Below are 17,405 nucleotides of genomic sequence, written 5' to 3' on the forward strand. Positions count from 1 at the left end.
TTTTGCCTTGACTTAATGTGAGTAAAACACAAATTTCTTTCCAATAAATTTCCAAAAAAAAAATAAAATTCTCACAGCGAATTGTCTTCTTCGTTTACAGGCTAACCTAACTTAACCTAACATAATCTAACCTAACTTAACCTAACATGATCTAACCTAACTTAACCTAACATGATCTAACCTAACTTAACCTAACATAATCTAACCTAACTTAACCTAACATGATCTAACCTAACTTAACCTAACATAATCTAACCTAACTTAACCTAACATAATCTAACCTAACTTAACCTAATATGATCTAACCTAACTTAACCTAACATAATCTAACCTAACTTAACCTAACATAATCTAACCTAACTTAACCTAACATAATCTAACCTAACTTAACCTAACATAATCTAACCTAACTTAACCTAACATAATCAAACCTAACTTAACCTAACATAATCTAACCTAACTTAACCTAACATAATCTAACCTAACTTAACCTAACATAATCTAACCTAACTTAACCTAACATAATCTAACCTAACTTAACCTAACATAATCTAACCTAACTTAACCTAACATAATCTAACCTAACTTAACCTAACATAATCTAACCTAACTTAACCTAACATGACTTAACCTAAACAAAATTAACCTTAGCTGACTTAACCTAATCCTCCATCCCCCCCACACCCTCCTTCACTGTGGCTAACATAACATGTATCGCTGTACAGTAGAGTCTCCGTGTATTCTCGACGCCATTTTACCCACTTTCGGTAATTAAGTTTAAATGACCCAGTTACATTTTCGCTTCTCTAGTCTGGTAGGATGTGCGGTGGCCGAGTGGCTGCAATACTCTCCTCTTAGTCTAAAGGTCGATGGTTTGACCCAGCCAGTACCTGACTTTAGTGAGGTGAAGACGACTGAGTAGTGTAGACCGTAGACCATGCTGCCTCCTCGTATACCGAAGGCTTAGGTTAGGTTAGGTTACGGTATACATGTGTCCTCTGTTTTATAATAATTCTAATTTCTCTCTGGCGAGGCGAGAGTCGGTGTGAGCCAGAACTCACCTGAACTGAGAGAGAATCTATCTGTCGTTACCACCGGACTTTGCACAACCTTCTCGATTAAAACTATCACGTTTCCTAATGATGAGACTATCATGGCGTGCCTGACGACGACACCCTGCCTCCGGTCCCCTCTCTCTCTCTCTGCTGATAGTGATAGTGGGGAGGGGGCAGTGGGGAGGGGGGAGGGGGGTGGGTGTTGCCTCCGGTACTCCTACTGGCTGCGGAAGGATGGAGGAGTCGAATATGTGATAATAAAATAATGGTGATGTTAATAATATCCGGTGAACGGCGACTCTAGTAACATTTCCAAGAACTTGTGTTATATGTATAGAGCAGTTCACCTTGGCGGGGGAGGGGGGAGACATGGCGAGTCTCTTGTGGCCAGGACTTATTGACGTTATTGTGGTGTTGATAGATGTTCAAGCGGCCAGAATCTATTGAGACTTGTATTAGGTTTCTACACTAAATTAAAGGGGTCGTTTGGGCATCTCCTCATGTTCCTAATGACCTTCCTCCTTCCTTGTCTTCCATGAAACAACCATCCAATGTTTCATCCTGCCCCCTCCCCCCCCCAAAAAAAAACAAAAAAAAAAACAAGAAAACAACTAAGATGATTCTAATTTTTATTTTCATTCCTCACTCCCGAAAAATAATTATCAGTTAAGAAAGGCGGCGAATATTAAGGTAAACTAAACTCAGACAGTAAGTGGTTTAGTTTGGTTAGGTGAGCAGTTTGGTCGTGTAGTTAATCCGTTGATGCTCCATAGTAATGAACCAGTTGACATACACACACACACACACACACACACACACACACCTATGCTTATAAGTTTGGTGATATATTTGGCTTTTTTTAATTTATTCTTTCAATTTATTTACTTATTTTTGCCTTTTTTTTTAGTATTTGTTTTTTAATATAGTTGTCATGTTTTTAGAAGCATTTAGTGTTAGCGTTTTTATTTGACGTGTCGGGATTATCTTTATATTTATGTTTTTACCTGTGTTTATTTTGGTGTTTTGGGGTAATTCTCATTTCATTTTAAGCATTTCAACAGAGACTGACGGTATGGTGTGTCCCGTCGTAAGAATTATTGTACGATTGTGTCTCGTCTCTGTGAGTGGTTGACGTCCTGTGGTTGTAAATTAGCCCGTGTGATAGTTTGATAGTTCAGTTCTGTACATATGTTGTATCAATTATGTATAGGTTCATTGTGTATGTTATGTATATTCTATGTTTGTGCTGTTACCATAAATAAGGTTTTATCAGCTTGTATTAATGCAGAAGTACGGTAATTTTAACGAGGTGTGGATGGCAGCAAGTGTTTCCTAATCCATCACGAGTGTTGGACGTGCGAGGGTTGGGGCTAGAGTGTGACTGACAGCGGCGATAGCAACAAGACGTTCTGGATCATTGGTGGAGTTCTTTTTCTTTATTTTACGTCAAGATCAAGTGTGACTTTACATTGTTGGCCCTTCAAGTTTAATACGTCTGCAGTAGAAAGGTAATTGAATCCCAGTGCCTAAGAAAATCAAATTGAATTATCAAATTAATTAATAATACCTGAAGATTAAACTAACGTAACCTAACTTAATGTAACCCAACCTAATCTAACCTAAACTAACGTAACCTAACCTAACCTAAACCTCCAGGTAGCGTTAAGGTGTTTAATCATTAGGTGAAATAATCTGGGTGGGGGGGAGGGGGGAGGGGTGTTAATCATCAGGTGACCCTCATTAGCGGTATACTCTAATACTGAAGGTGGTATTGAGTACAATTGAGTGTAGCAATTTGTTATCTTATATTCTTTCGTTAATTGTGGGATCGCTTCAACACAACACCGTCTCACCACACAACATAACGAACACACCGCAACACATATAATGATTGAGTTACTCCTACAACAACAACACACACACACACACACACACACGACTGATCAAAGACTGGCCCTACCTATAAAATGGGTGTCCAGTGTTATGAATATTCAGTTTATACCTATTACTTTCCACTTTCCCGACCCTTACTCACCCCCCCCCTCCCCGCTGTCCCTCCCTCCCTCCCCCAGTCTCCCCTCTCCCCCATCTCCCCTTACCCTCTTTTCCTCCTGTGTGAAGCAAAACCTGGAAATTAATTGTGATGTTAGCATTTGGCTTAGCAGGGTGGCTCTCTCTCTCTCTCTCTCTCTCTCTCTCTCTCTCTCTCTCTCCCCAGCACACCTCAAAAATAAGAGCCACAACGATATATAAGCGCAGCCCACCCCTAAATTGTTGCTGTTTGTGGTGTCTGCAGCGCAGATGTTGTCAGCCGTCTCAGGGAGGGAGGAGGTGTGTGGGGAGAGGGGTAGGGAGGCAGTGTAAGGCCTAGAGGAGGTGGCGGGGGAGTGGTGGTGGATTTCCAGGCCTAGGATATAGGAAGGGTGAGGAATTGTGTGTTGGGGGAGGTGGTGGACGTGTCAGCCCCATAGGGAGGGGAAGGGTGTGGTGGGGTGAGAGAACTACCAGGCCTAGGGTGAGGGGAAAGGGAGGTGGAAGGGACTCAGAATGTAAGGGAGAAGTTAGGGGGGGTTAGAAAGGAAGGGAGGGGAAGTGATGGGGTTTGGTTGAGAGTAACAAACATTAATATTTACTCTCTCTCTCTCTCTCTCTCTCTCTCTCTCTCTCTCTCTCTCTCTCTCTCTCTCTCTCTCTCCCAGAGTTTGTTGTCACACATATCCTGCCTCATGTTATTGTTATTTTTTGTTGTTGTTTGTTCCAGTATCCACAAACAAGTATATACACACATATGTAACCTATACAAACTTCTATCATATTTTATAATTATTTCCCCTATAACTAACCCACTATGTAAACAACCGTATACAAAATATATAAACCGGTTGATATTTCTCTTCCTGTTTTGAAATGTGATGTGACGAACCTGGTCTTTTGATACGAAGAAATTATTTTACACCTGTGACTCTTTTAAAAATGTGGAGAAAATAGTTTATGAAAAAATATATATTAACTTTTTTTTATAAATTATTAATATTTAGAAGTATTTTAACTGTTTTTAATCCGTGTTAATTATTTTGAGGGGTTTTAATTACTTTTAGAAATTTAATTTTTTGAGATTTTATTTATTTTTTTTATATTATTTGTTTTTAGTGATATATTAATTATTCTTATAAATTAATTTAACTTGTTTTTAGAAATATATAGAGATGGTAAAGTGATTTTTTTTACTAATATAATTATATTTTTTTACAAATATTGATTTTTTTAAAGATACATTATTATTATTATTATTATTATTATTATTATTATTATTATTATTATTATTATTATTATTTGACACTAATTTTCAGCTACTTCCATTCATCAACTCCCGTGTTTGTGTTAGGTGGAAACAGAAGGGTGAATACGATAAAGAAGAAGATAAATGCTAAAAGTGGATAACGACAGGAAATGGTTAAGAAAACAAGTAGAAATATTCAAACATAATTAATTGTTTAGTTGTTTAGTATTTACAGTATAGTGAATCGTGTCCTTTATTTTGTTATTATTCTTTGTATTAGTTCACTAGGCTAGGTCAGGTTTGTTTGGTTTGGTTTGGCTTGGTCAGGTGAGGTCAAGTTAAGTTACATTAGGTTAGGTTAGGATTGGTTAGGTTAGGTTAGGTTAGGTTAGGTTAGGTTAGGTTAGGTTAAGCTACATTAGGTTCCGTTAGGTTAGGTTAGGCATAAAAACCATAAGTGCGATAAGGTCGAATTACCAATAACTAACACAAAGGAATTCTGCCTGAAGTTAACTTATATTCCCGTGATTGTAACCTTATCTTCAGCCTTCATTACCTACTGAGTCTTGAAAAGTGTTATTAAACTTAGATTCTCATTCAGGTATAAGTTCTTTAATTTTTCCCTTAAGTCAGAGATTGGAATACGTTATGAGTCACAGGTAGAGTCTTGAGGTTGATTGGCGGCCATTGTTGAGCTGCTGTGTTTAGTGAAGTGGAATAAGTGGTGAGGATCTTTTTATTTATATTTATTTTTATTTATTTATTTATTTGTTTTTACTTTTAGTTTTACTGTAACTATTATGGTTATTGACTCCGCATCCTCTTTCTTATTCCTCTATCCCTCTTCCACCTCCCCTCTTTCATCCCCCTTACCCCTATTCCACCTTCCACTCCCCCATTCCCATAACCCCCCTATCCCATCCTCCTTACCCCCCCTCTTCTCTCCACCTCCAAGAACCACGAACTTGTAAATTTATAAAAAAAAATATATATTGTTTGAGAGAGAGAGAGAGAGCCCCTGCAGTTGGCTACCCGCTGCACCCGGCTGTAAAGGAAATCGGTCAAATTACCATACAGTGCACACCCGCCTTCCGTTTTTTTTTTATAGATGTATACAGCCTCGGCCTTAGCTTTCTCCTATTGGTCACGGGTACTAAGGTAATAACACGACTGCAGGATAGATAGATAGATAGATAGATAGATAGTAAACACATACATCCATCCATACATACATACATACATACATACATACATACATACATACATACATACATACATACATACTGGGGTGTAAAAGGAGTTAGATAGATAGGTAGATTATCGTAAAAGATATAAACTCACACCAGTCAATATTACTTTCCTCCCGGTCCTGCATTATGGGATATAGAGATCTGTATTTGTCTGTCCTTAGTATATGGGAATATTTGTCCGTAATAAAGAACAGTATGTATTTTGTCCGTAATTTCCCCCCTCCCCTCCCCCAAAAAAAAAATTTATGTATTTTTTTCTGGCTGGTGAAATGACGTTGGCATGGAGAGAGACAGAGAGAGAGAGAGAGAGCGAAAAAAACTAAGGAGGAGCAGAGAGACAGTGATAGAGAGAGACACAGAGAGAGAGGTGGGCCACAGAGACTCCTCAAGCCATGTGGGATGATTTTTAGGTGTGGGTGCATTGGACCATAAAGAGGCTTACATGGGGGTCTAAAAAAGGTAACATAGGACCATTTTCTCTGTCTTCCCAGGCCTCCCAGCCCCCCCTCCCCCCCCTCCTCCTCCTCCTCTTGCTCCTCCATCCTCCCTCTCACTTGTTCTCCTCCCTCTCATTCGTTTTTCCTCGTCCCTATGCCTCAGCTCTTTCTCAGTTCTCGCACCTATCCTTCCTCCCTCTCTTTCACATCCTCCTCCCTCATCAACCCCTTCCCCCTCCATCCTACATCTCCTCCCCCCCTCCTCCATCTCAGCCCCCCTCCCCTCACCCCTCTCTCTCACTCCCCTCAACCAGTATCCGTCACGTCTCAGAGTAACTTCAATGTAATGGGAAGTTTGTGGTCTACAACAAAGTACTGTCTCAACCGCATTGCTTACCCTAGGGTCGTCATCCTCCTCCTCTCTTCCTCCTCCTTCCTCCTCCTCCTCCTCCTCCTCCTACTATCTCCTCCCTCCTCCTCCTCCTCCCTCTCCCTCCTCCTCCTCCCTCCTCCTCCTCCTCCTCCTCCTCCTCCTCCTCCTCCTTCTTCTTCTTCTTCTTCTTCTTCTTCTTCTTCTTTCTTCCCTCCCATCATCGAGAGCTCTCCATATTCACTCTTAGACTAATACAATATTAATTTTTTTTCTGCAGTAGTAGTGAGCGTGGAGACAAGTTTTTAGTGAATATAGTTATGTATAATGGATCATGTTTGCTGTTGGTGATATAATAATAATAATAATAATAATAATAATAATAATAATAATAATAATAATAATAATAATAATAATAATAATAATAATAATAATAAAGAACTCAGTAGATAACTTTGTTTCAGAAATGTCTCCGTGTTAAAATTGTCGAGAATAAAGGAATATCAGATTCAGTACAAGTTTGTGATCGGTATTTTTCCCCGGTGTTATTTTTGTTTTAGTGGAGTAACTGTTGGGACAGAAGCGTTGGTCAGTGTTTAAAAGACTGTATTTTCTTTCTCATTGTAATACGGAACATTTTTTTTTCTTAGGTTTTGTGTTGGTAAAAATATTGTATTGTATTGTATTAGAGAAGTGTATCCCACCCCCTCTCTCTCTCTCTCTCTCTCTCTCTCTCTCTCTCTCTCTCTCTCTCTCTCTCTCCAAGATTTTTCCAATTAAGGCGGGTTTTTTTAAAGTATTTTCTGGTGCAATGAGAGTTAGGACAGGGCAGGACGGGACGTTACAGGACAGGGCAGGACGGGACGGTACAGGGCAGGGCAGGACAGGACAGGACGGGACAGTTACATCACCATAGACATGACTGCTTTTCATCGTCATTTTACCATCTTTTTTTTTCCTCACAGGTACAGTGAGTGTTAGGACATGGTAGTACACAAGCGGCGTTAGCACATGCAGGCTCAGACCTCGAGGACAATGGTTGAGCCGAGGTGGGGGGTGGGGGTGGGGGTGCTGGGATTGGTATATAGGAGGCCAGGAGGACAAGAGGGGGGGAGGTGTTTGCGGGTAGGGGGGGAGGGGAGGGGAAGGTATTGAGGGATTTTCGGGTATGGTATGAGAGCCGGGGAGGGAGGGTAGATCACTTGTGGTATTGTTTCTGGGTCGGGCGTGGCTTCTCCTGCATCCCTCCTTCACTGTGTCACACGCTGGGGTAGGCTCAGTCACCCTCGCTACCGGTCACTGTTGTTGCCTGCCTGCCTGCCTGCCTGCCTGCCTGCCTGCCTACCTCTTGCATTGTTGTGCTCTGGGCCTCTCCTGCTTCTGACCACCCCTCCCCCCCATCTCCCCTCCTGGATTACCCCAACGTCGCCTCCCATCTCCTTTCCCCCTGGCTGCTACATCACCTGCAGTGTCTTGCGTCAATACCACCTGCAGTGTAAGTAATCGACTAGACCCCATCTGCCTCGCCCAGTAATGTCGGCTTTGGTACATTTTTTTTTTATAATGTGAATTTCTAATGGTGACCTTATTTTTTTATTTAATGGACGAAGACCCTTATCAGATCCGTCTGTAATGAACACCTGACTAATGTATGTTATTGTAATAAATGTAAAAAATATGTCAGATCTGGATTTTGCTGACAGATGAATCGCTAGGATGAGGGAGGTGGATGAGGTGGAGGTCTTAGCTCTCAGTTTAATCTCGTGTTGAATATTCTGATGGTGAAGATGGCCAAGTCCGCCTATCAGGACTAAACTAGACTGAGGTGTTGATACTGAAACAGTTTAATTAGCCAGAAATATATAGACACAGATTGAACAGTAAGTGAGTATCAATATTGCTTGTGATGGATAGGGAGGCTCGTTACATCTTGAAGACCTCCCTCCCTTCCTTCCCCTTGTTAACCGCAGTGGCCAGGTCCTTCACCACAGCGGCTGATGGTCGTTGCCCCAATTTTACGGTTGTATGCTCACTTTCCCCTTTTTATAGCCCGGATTTGCATGCTCGGTGCGCGACGATCTATGAATATATGGGCCCAAAATTAGGAGTGTCAAAAAAAAAGAAAAGAAAGGGTTTGGAGACAGTTTCCAGCCGATGGTCTGGGAATTTAGGTCAGTGTTACCACGTCTTGAAGCTGCAGTGTTAGACAACCAGTATCCACCTCCTTCCTTCCCCCTTTCCTCCCCCCTTCCTTCCCTTCCCTATTTTTCCTCTCCCGCTCCCTCTTCCCTTCCTCTCTCCCAGTACCCTCACCCCTACCCTCTTTCCCTCCCCTCTCCCCCTCTTCCCCCTTCTCTTCCTCTCCCCCTCCCTTCACCCTCCTTCCCTTCCCCTTTCCCCCCTTTCGAAGACGCTCTACGATATTTGTCTTCAGATTTATTAAAGAAAATATTTAATTGAGGCAGAATCTTCACACAGTTTTGGTATCATTTTATTTTGCTTTTAATGCTTCGTCATCATGAGTCAGCCAGTTATTGATGCATTCTTACGTCCCCAATTACGAGAAAATTTTGATATCCGAGCCATCAAGAATCTAGCCACAGATCCGAGATATTTCCTCAGTCGTGTTTTACTTCGTATCTAATTTTTCACAGCTGTAGTTAAATGACATCGTTTACACCCGGAGCCTTTAAGGAACGACATACAGGCATCGTCCAAGATGGCGTCATTAACCCCCTGAGACTTAACCCGTAGCTGCACGTGTTCCTTCATTAACGACGGGTGAGAAAAATCATTATCTTACGGATTTTTGAGAGTCCAAGACCTAATGGGAACTACGGTAACTACTTGTGTTCTCTCCTCGTGGGAACAAAAAAATCTCTAGCTACCTTTTTCGGAATTTTGAGAGTCGAGAACCGTAAGAAGATGACCTACTTCTCCTCGTGGGAACAAAAAAATCTCTAGCTACCTTTTTCGGAATTTTGAGAGTCGAGAACCGTAAGAAGATGACCTACTTCTTGATGACTGTTCCTCTATACGTTCTGATTATATGGGGGATAATTGTTTTACTCCTGTTACAGTGTACCACCAGATGTCTCTCTCTCTCTCTCTCTCTCTCTCTCTCAGTCTGATGCATTATGCTTCCTCCCTCCTCCCCCCTCTCCCTTCCTTCCTTCCCTCCCCGCCCCTCTCTGTCCTTTTTCTCTGCCCTCTTTCTCCGTCTGCCCTCCTTCCCTCCAATTCCCCCCCTTCTGTCTTCCCCCCCTCCCTCCCCTTCGTCTCTGCTTTAGAAAGGGGTGATGTGGTGAGCCTGGGTCAGGAGGCTGGAGGTATTAAGGGGGTATGAGTGAGTGGTGGGGGGATGGAGGTGGGGAGAAAGAATGGAGGAGGAGAAGCTGGTGTGAGGCTAGTGGTGGGGGGGGAGGTGGGGAGGGAAGGGGGGGTGACTCGATATTACAGACATGGAACGATAATAATAGTCTCGCTATTTTTGTTTGTGTAATTTGTTAATCTTACACTGCTATTCTTCTTCCTCCTCCTCCTCCCTCCCTCCTCCTCCTCATCCTCCTCCTCCTCCTCCTCCTCCTCCTCCTCCTCCTCTTCTTCGCTTATGCCCTTATACAGTGACTGTCTATTTGTCTGTCTGTCTGTCTGTCTCTTTAGGTCTGTTGGCAAGTCTAATTGTCTATCTATTTTTTACCGTTGTTTCTGTCTATCGTTCTGGGTGAGATTAGGTTAGGGTAGGTTAGGTTAGGGTAGGTTAGGTTAGGGTAGGTTAGGTTAGGGTAGGTTAGGGTAGGGTAGGGTAGGGTAGGGTAGGTTAGGGTAGGGTAGGGTAGGTTGGGGAGCCAGAATGGGAGACTAAGGCTCAGGTTAGGGTAGGTTAGGTTAGGGTAGGTTAGGTTAGGGTAGGTTAGGTTAGGGTAGGTTAGGTTAGGGTAGGTTAGGGTAGGGTAGGGTAGGGTAGGGTAGGTTAGGGTAGGGTAGGGTAGGTTAGGTTAGGGTAGGGTAGGTTAAGTTAGCTCGAGAAACTGATTAAATAATGTGTAGTATCATCTGGATTACAACGTCCTACAGTACATGGTGTTAACAGAGGTACCGTGAACTCTGACTTCAATAGACGTTCGAGTATCCGCATGTCGATAACCGCTCGTGTCAGTTATCCGCATGGCGATAACCGCACGAATCAGTTATCCGTCTTTCAGATAACGGTAAACTTAAATTAACCAAATGTCAGTAAACCGCAAACATTATTTCTCCTCATATCAAATATAACCGCCCAGAATGAAGTCAAAATACAAAATTCTCACTCATATTGAAGCCAAAATACAAAATCCTCAACTATAATGAAGTCAAAATACAAAATCTCATCACATTGAAGTCAAAATACAAACACAATATTGAAGTCAAAATACAAAATCTCACCACATTGAAGTCAAAATACAAAATCTCACCCATATTGAAGTAAAAACACAAAAATCCTCACCAATATTGAAGTCAAAATACAAAATCTCACCACATATTGAAGTAAAAACAAAGATCCTCACCCATATTGAAGTCAAAATACAAAAACCTCACACTTGCTTCTTGCCCCACACCCCTTCTGTTACCAAACTTCTACCCTAAGTTATCAGAGTAAACTTTTCGCCAAATGGGCAATTTTAGAGTTTGCTTATAATGGGATAGTGGGAGAAAGTTACCTAATGGGGCTTTGGTATTAAAAAAAAGGTGGGGGGGGTGTGAATAGGTTTAGTGTAGTCGTCAAAGGTAATTTTTTCTTAAGTTATCTTCCAAATCCTCCTCCTCCTGTCCTTCTCACTACACCCCCCTTCCTTCCTTCCTTCCTTCCTTCCTTCCTTCCTTCCTTCCTTTCCCTCATTTTTCTCTCCATCCTCCCTTTCCCCTCATTTCCTCCCCCCTCCCTTTCCCCCTCCCCTTCCCACCCCTCCTATTTAATTAAGGAAGCCTAGTTTATTTTAGTTTAATGTAAATTTTCCTAACTCAGTCTACACTTTACCATCACCTAACCTAACCTAATTCAATCTTGTCTAACCTAACCTACTGCATATACCCAAACCTTAGCCAACCTTAACCTAACCTAACCTAATATTCTTAAGGTTACATTGGGGTTTGTGTAGCCTTGTGTTGCCTGCGTACTTGAATCAGCCACATGGATGCATTGATTGGTGATTGTGTACACGAGTTAATATTAGCCTATCTGACTCCTTCCCCCTTTCCCCCACCTTCCTACCTCTCACCCCCACCACCTCCCCCAACCTCCTCCCTTTATTCTCTCTCCCATTTCCCCACTTCCCCACCACCTCCCTACCTACCTCCTCATCCCTCCTCTTCCTCCTCCGCCTCCCTGTAGCCTTAAGTTGTAAATAAAGGTTCTTTACATAATCAGCCTTGACTGCGTCAAATCGCGTACCGTCACCCAGCTCTAGACGCGACACAGCTGCCTTATCCCTCACCTCCCCCACCCCACCACCTCATGCTGCTACTACTACTACTACTACTACTACTACTACTACTACTACTACTACTACTACTACTACTACTACTACTACTACTACTGCGACACTAGCTGTGCTACTGTTGCCTGCTTGCAACATCAGTTACTTTCCTCACACTACTCCTCCCACCTTCCCTTGCTAAATCTGTCTCTCCCTCCCTCCTCCTCCCCTTCCCCCTACCCTTCTTCGTCCACCCCTGCCCCTATTCCTCCCTCCCTCTCCCTCACCTCCTTCTTTCCCTCCTTCCCTCTCTCCCTCCCTCCTTCCCTTCCTTCCCTCCAACCTACCCCTTTGTTGCTACTTTGTACTGTGGTAGCTTATTTTGTTTGTCTTATTTGCTCTCCTCTCTCTCTCTCTCTCTCTCTCTCTCTCTCTCTCTCTCTCTCTCTCTCTCTCTCTCTCTCTCTCTCTCTCTCTCTCTCTCTCTCTCTCTCTCTCTCTCTCTCTCTCTCTCTCTCTCTCTCTCTCTCTCTCTCCAAGACGTAGGAGACATACTTTGAGTTCGAACATTCACTTTGTTGAGTGTCTGGTAATGGTGGAAGTTTCTGCAGAAAATGAACTTCAGGGGTAACAATAATAGTTTTTTAATGTAAGGTTTTTTTTTCTTGTACTGAGTGACATGGTAAGGGCTTAATTGTATATTTATTTATTAATATCGTATTAGTGAAGTTTATTATTGTATACAGTGAAGCTCTTTACGTTATGACGAAGTGTAAGTCCTATTTTGACCCATAACAACCCCAGGTGTAGCGAAGTTGGACCATCTCTTAACGAATTAGCTGTAGTCAACATATGTATAAATATTTTCCGTATACAATGTGTGTCTTTATAATGAAGTTTTTACATTAATTTGAATATTTACCTTTTTTCTCCGAATTGGTAAATTATTTTTTTTTTATAGTTTATGTCGAAAGTAGTTTAGAGTTTTTGATTATTTAACGAAGACTTTTGTTAATTTAACGAAGCCTGTACTGTATTCTGAAGTGTTCCTCGGTATACGAAAGCCACCTACTTAATAGCGATATTCTATACGTTCTAACAAAAAGTTTAAATCCACCAGAAAGTTTTGCTGTATGAGAATTCTATACGTTCTAACAAAAAGTTTAAATCCACCAGAAAGTTTTGCTGTATGAGAAAGTTCCTATACACGTAATAAAGAAGTTTTGTGAGGTATTAATTAATTTATTGGCGATAATATAGAAGTTGTGGATGCCATAATCTCTTTATCGGAGTTATAATGAAGTTTTCGACGCCATATTGTATATTTCTTGTGGCTGAGGGTGGGGGGGTGGGGAGGGTGACGAGAACGAGGGAGGGGGTGAGGAGGAATAGAGAAGGGTGAAGGAGAAGAAGGGAAGGGGACGTGGGTAAGAGGGAAAGCAGGGGTAGGATAGAAAGGGATGATGGCAAAGATGGGGGGCTGGAATGGAGTAGGTAAAGGAGAGGAGAGGGAGAAAGATGGGGAGAGGGACAAGGGAGAGGGATGGGGAGAGGGAGAAAGGATAAACAGAGAGACGAGGAGAGGGAGAAGGGTGGGGAGAGAGACAAAAGAGAGGGATGGGGAGAGGGAAAATAAGTGGGGAGAAAGAGAGAGAGAGAGAGGGAGGGAAGAAAATGCCATAATAAATAGGTATCAAGTCTTCCTCCCTCAGTGATTCTCTAAAGTTCTTAAGTCAATTATTTCCTTAACTTATAACTTTAAAGATGGCCGTAATAAATGGCGTCAATATTGCGCTGTGACTATACCACCCAAAAAGATTCTTAAAGTTTCTTATATTAATTTGATTGGAATATTTTTTATCTAACTAGCTCATGTAGGTTACAAAATGGCGGACAAAATGGCGTTGATATTATGCTGTGACTCTATGTGTAATTAAACGGGGAGAAACACGACTTGGGAATAGAGTTGGGAGTGCCGCCAGGGAGACGCCATTATGGGCTTGTGTTAGCTTCGTGTACGTGTGTGTGCATGGTAATGTGTGTGTGTGTGTGTGTGTGTGTGTGTGTGTGTGTGTGTGTGTGTGTACAGTACATAGGTTAATGTTTTGTTAATAATGATAGTAATGATGATATAGGATAATAATAATAATAATAATAATAATAATAAAGGGTATATATACGCCTTTATTCTTGCGTCCATACTGTTACGTCCATACGTGCATTATCACGTATAAATTGCCTCATGTAATATTGGGTGTGATTCATTCTAAACATATAATGACGTTGAAATGATGTTGTTTATTTACGCTTTGAGTGTAATGACACATTAAAGGTGGACAGTCTTGGCTCTCCTATGAGCAATGTTAACTGCTCCTATATATCTCTAGTCTTATCTGGCTGTCTCACCTGCAACACCTGTAATACCTGTAACACCTGCAACACCTGAACAAAACCACAAGATAACTTTATAACCCGCCTCTTCCAGCCTTAACAATGTGAGGTATCGGTAACCCTTTTATTCTCTTTAAACCATGATCTTAAAGGTATCATTAACCTTGCCTAACCACCGTGACCACATCATTAACCTCACCTAACCACCGTGACCGCCTTCCCTTCCAAAAACAAAAGAATAGCGCTAGATTATCCGCCTATAAGGAAAAAAAGTGTAAACGAAGGGGCTGGCTGGTAGAGTCGACTACAGTGGGCCTTTACAAAATTGTTCCCGGCAATCATCTAATGCGGCGCCGCCTCCCAGATGAGCCATGCCAAGTGACGGTAGGCCTAAGCTGCCTCGCTGACTGGCTGGTTAACTGTCTGGTTGGTTAACTGACTGGTTGGTTAACTGACTGGCTGGTAAAATTGTCTGGGTGGATGACTGTCTGGCTGGTTAACTGACTGGCTGGTTAACTGTCTGGCTGGTTAACTGCTTGGCTGGTTAACTGTCTGATTGGTTAACTGATTGGCTGGTTAACTGTCTGGTTGGTTAACTGACTGGCCGGTTAAATGACTGGCTGGGTAAATTATCTGGATGGATGACTGTCTGGCTGGTTAACTGACTGGATGGCTAGCTGACTGGATATGCGTCTGTGAGTAACCTGCAAAACACACACACACACACACACACACACACACACACCTCTCTGAGCTTGAGCCAACAACAGGTCTTTGTTATAATTATCAAACTAAGATGTTGAGGATAATTATGCCTCGAGTGGTAACCCTCTTATTACTGTGGGTGGGTGGGTGGTGTGGGCTGGTTGTGGGCGGGTGGGTGGTGTGGGCTGGTTGTGGGTGGGTGGGTGAGTTGGGTTGGGTTTGGTTTTGTGTGGGTATGTGTGAGTGTGTGTGTGTGTAGGTGTGTATATGAGAGACACTTGGTTGAGGGCAAGAGGAATGCAGTATGTGTGTTTATGTGTAGTCAAGTGTGTGTGTGTGTGTGTGTGTGTGTGTGTGTGTGTGTGTGTGTGTGTGTGTGTTTGACTTGGTGCATGAGAGAGGAAAGTTAGTATGTATTTATGTAGTCAGGTGTGTGTGTGTGTGTGTGTGTGTGTGTGTGTGTTCATTTTAAGTGGGTCACACATACCTGGTTCTGACTTCACATTGGCATCTATTGATTGAGGTCCTGTGTAGACTATTGACTTTAGTAATACTAGATAAAACTCTCTCTCTCTCTCTCTCTCTCTCTCTCTCTCTCATTATCATATTTTATTTCAATTTTCGTCTCCCCTTTTCTGTCCTCTCTTAATTCCCTCTTCTTACTTCATTCATCCGTATCTTCCTTCCCTCACCCTTCTTCTCTTTATTTTCCCTCTTCCCCATTTTATATAGAGGTGACGTTTAGGAATGAAAAGAAGACGAAGAAGAGAGAGAGAGAGAGAGAGAGAGAGAGAGAGAGAGAGAGAGAGAGAGAGAGAGAGAGAGACGCTGGAAAGAGGAAGAGAAAGAAGAGAGAGGGAGAAAGGAGATAAAAAAGGGAGAAATATGGATGGTGGTCGTCGAGGGAGAAGGAGAGTAGAACGAAAAAAAATTAATAGGCCTCTTGTTAATTTCCAGTTGAGAGCGACAATTTTTAATCAATATAAGTAGGCCTATTGGGAAGCATGTCCGAGGCCGTCTGGCACAATGGAGACCTTTAAATTGGTCTCCCACACATTCCATACGTCAACAATAAGAAGCTTTAACTTCTATTGTTATTTGGGAGTGAGAGAACCAGGTAGAAATTATCCCTCTGAACTGTAATAATAATAATTTCGATGATCATTGTAAAAATAGCTATTGGGATGATAAGAATAATGATGATTTTAATAGTGATAATAGTATTGATAGTGATAATGATAATGATGATGGTTGTAATAATAATGATAATAATAATAATAATAGTAGTAGTAGTAGTGACAATCCCTACGTTTCAGAAGTACAGCAACAAATAATACAGTACACTACTACAGTACGAAGTTACATAAGAATAGGGAGAAACTCTTCAATTGGGACGGGCGGTCTTAATGGTGTGTTTATTTAATGGGCTGATTTAATTAATGAAATTGGCTCATTGGTCGCCTGGGAGCCAAGATGGCAATGCACTGATGGCTACCTAATTAATTTACCGCTTTAAGCTAGCTTATAGGCCTCCCCAGTCAAGTGGACTATAGGCCTACTGGCGAGATATGATTGGGCTGGAGAGGAAGAGAGAGAGGGAGGGAAGATGGAGATGAAGACCAAGTATAGGTGAGAGGGTAAAGGATATAACTAAGGAAAGAGGAAGAGAAAGAGAGAGAAACAAATGTATTTAACGAGACCCATAAATAGATTGAAAGAATAAAACTCTAAATAACAAATGAAAAGAGCAGCGGAATATCATACAAGTGTCCTTATCAGATGTGGCGTCCGTCCCCTGTCTTAGTGTGAATACATATGAAGCAGAATGACTTAGAACTGAGAGAGGGAGTTCCACAAGGGGGGAGTCCAAGGGGTATATGAGTTAGGCGCATTCCTGGTAAATAGAATCGGAACAAAAATTTCACGGAACCTCACTGATCCCTCCATAAGCCAGTTGGTTGTACGTACGTGATGGTGGTGGTGGTACGTGGTGGTTGTACGTGGTGGTGGTGGTGGTGGTGGTGGTACGTGGTGGTTGTACGTGGTGGTGGTGGTACGTGGTGGTTGTACGTGGTGGTGGTGGTACGTGGTGGTTGCTTTAGTAGTCTAGCTTGTCACTAACACTTGAGTTTTGAACAATAGGGTAAGGAAAACGATGAAATATATTACTAAGACTGTTCACTGCAGGACAATCACTGGTAAGGACGTTATTATTGACTGTCTTGATGGGTATTTTCTTCAACGATTCAGTTCTACTACACCCAGCCCACAGTTGCCCCATACCCATCCAGCCTGTTCCACATACCATCCACTGCATACCACATCCAGCCTAGTTGCCCCCACATACCACATCAGCCCACAGTTGCCCATACCACATCCAGCCCACAGTTGCCCCCATAACACATCCAGCCCACAGTTGCCCCACATACCCACATCCAGCCAGATTGCCCCACATACCACA

The sequence above is a fragment of the Homarus americanus genome, unplaced genomic scaffold (assembly GCF_018991925.1).
Source record: "Homarus americanus isolate GMGI-L3 unplaced genomic scaffold, GMGI_Hamer_2.0 scaffold30440, whole genome shotgun sequence".
Taxonomy (NCBI): domain Eukaryota; kingdom Metazoa; phylum Arthropoda; class Malacostraca; order Decapoda; family Nephropidae; genus Homarus; species Homarus americanus.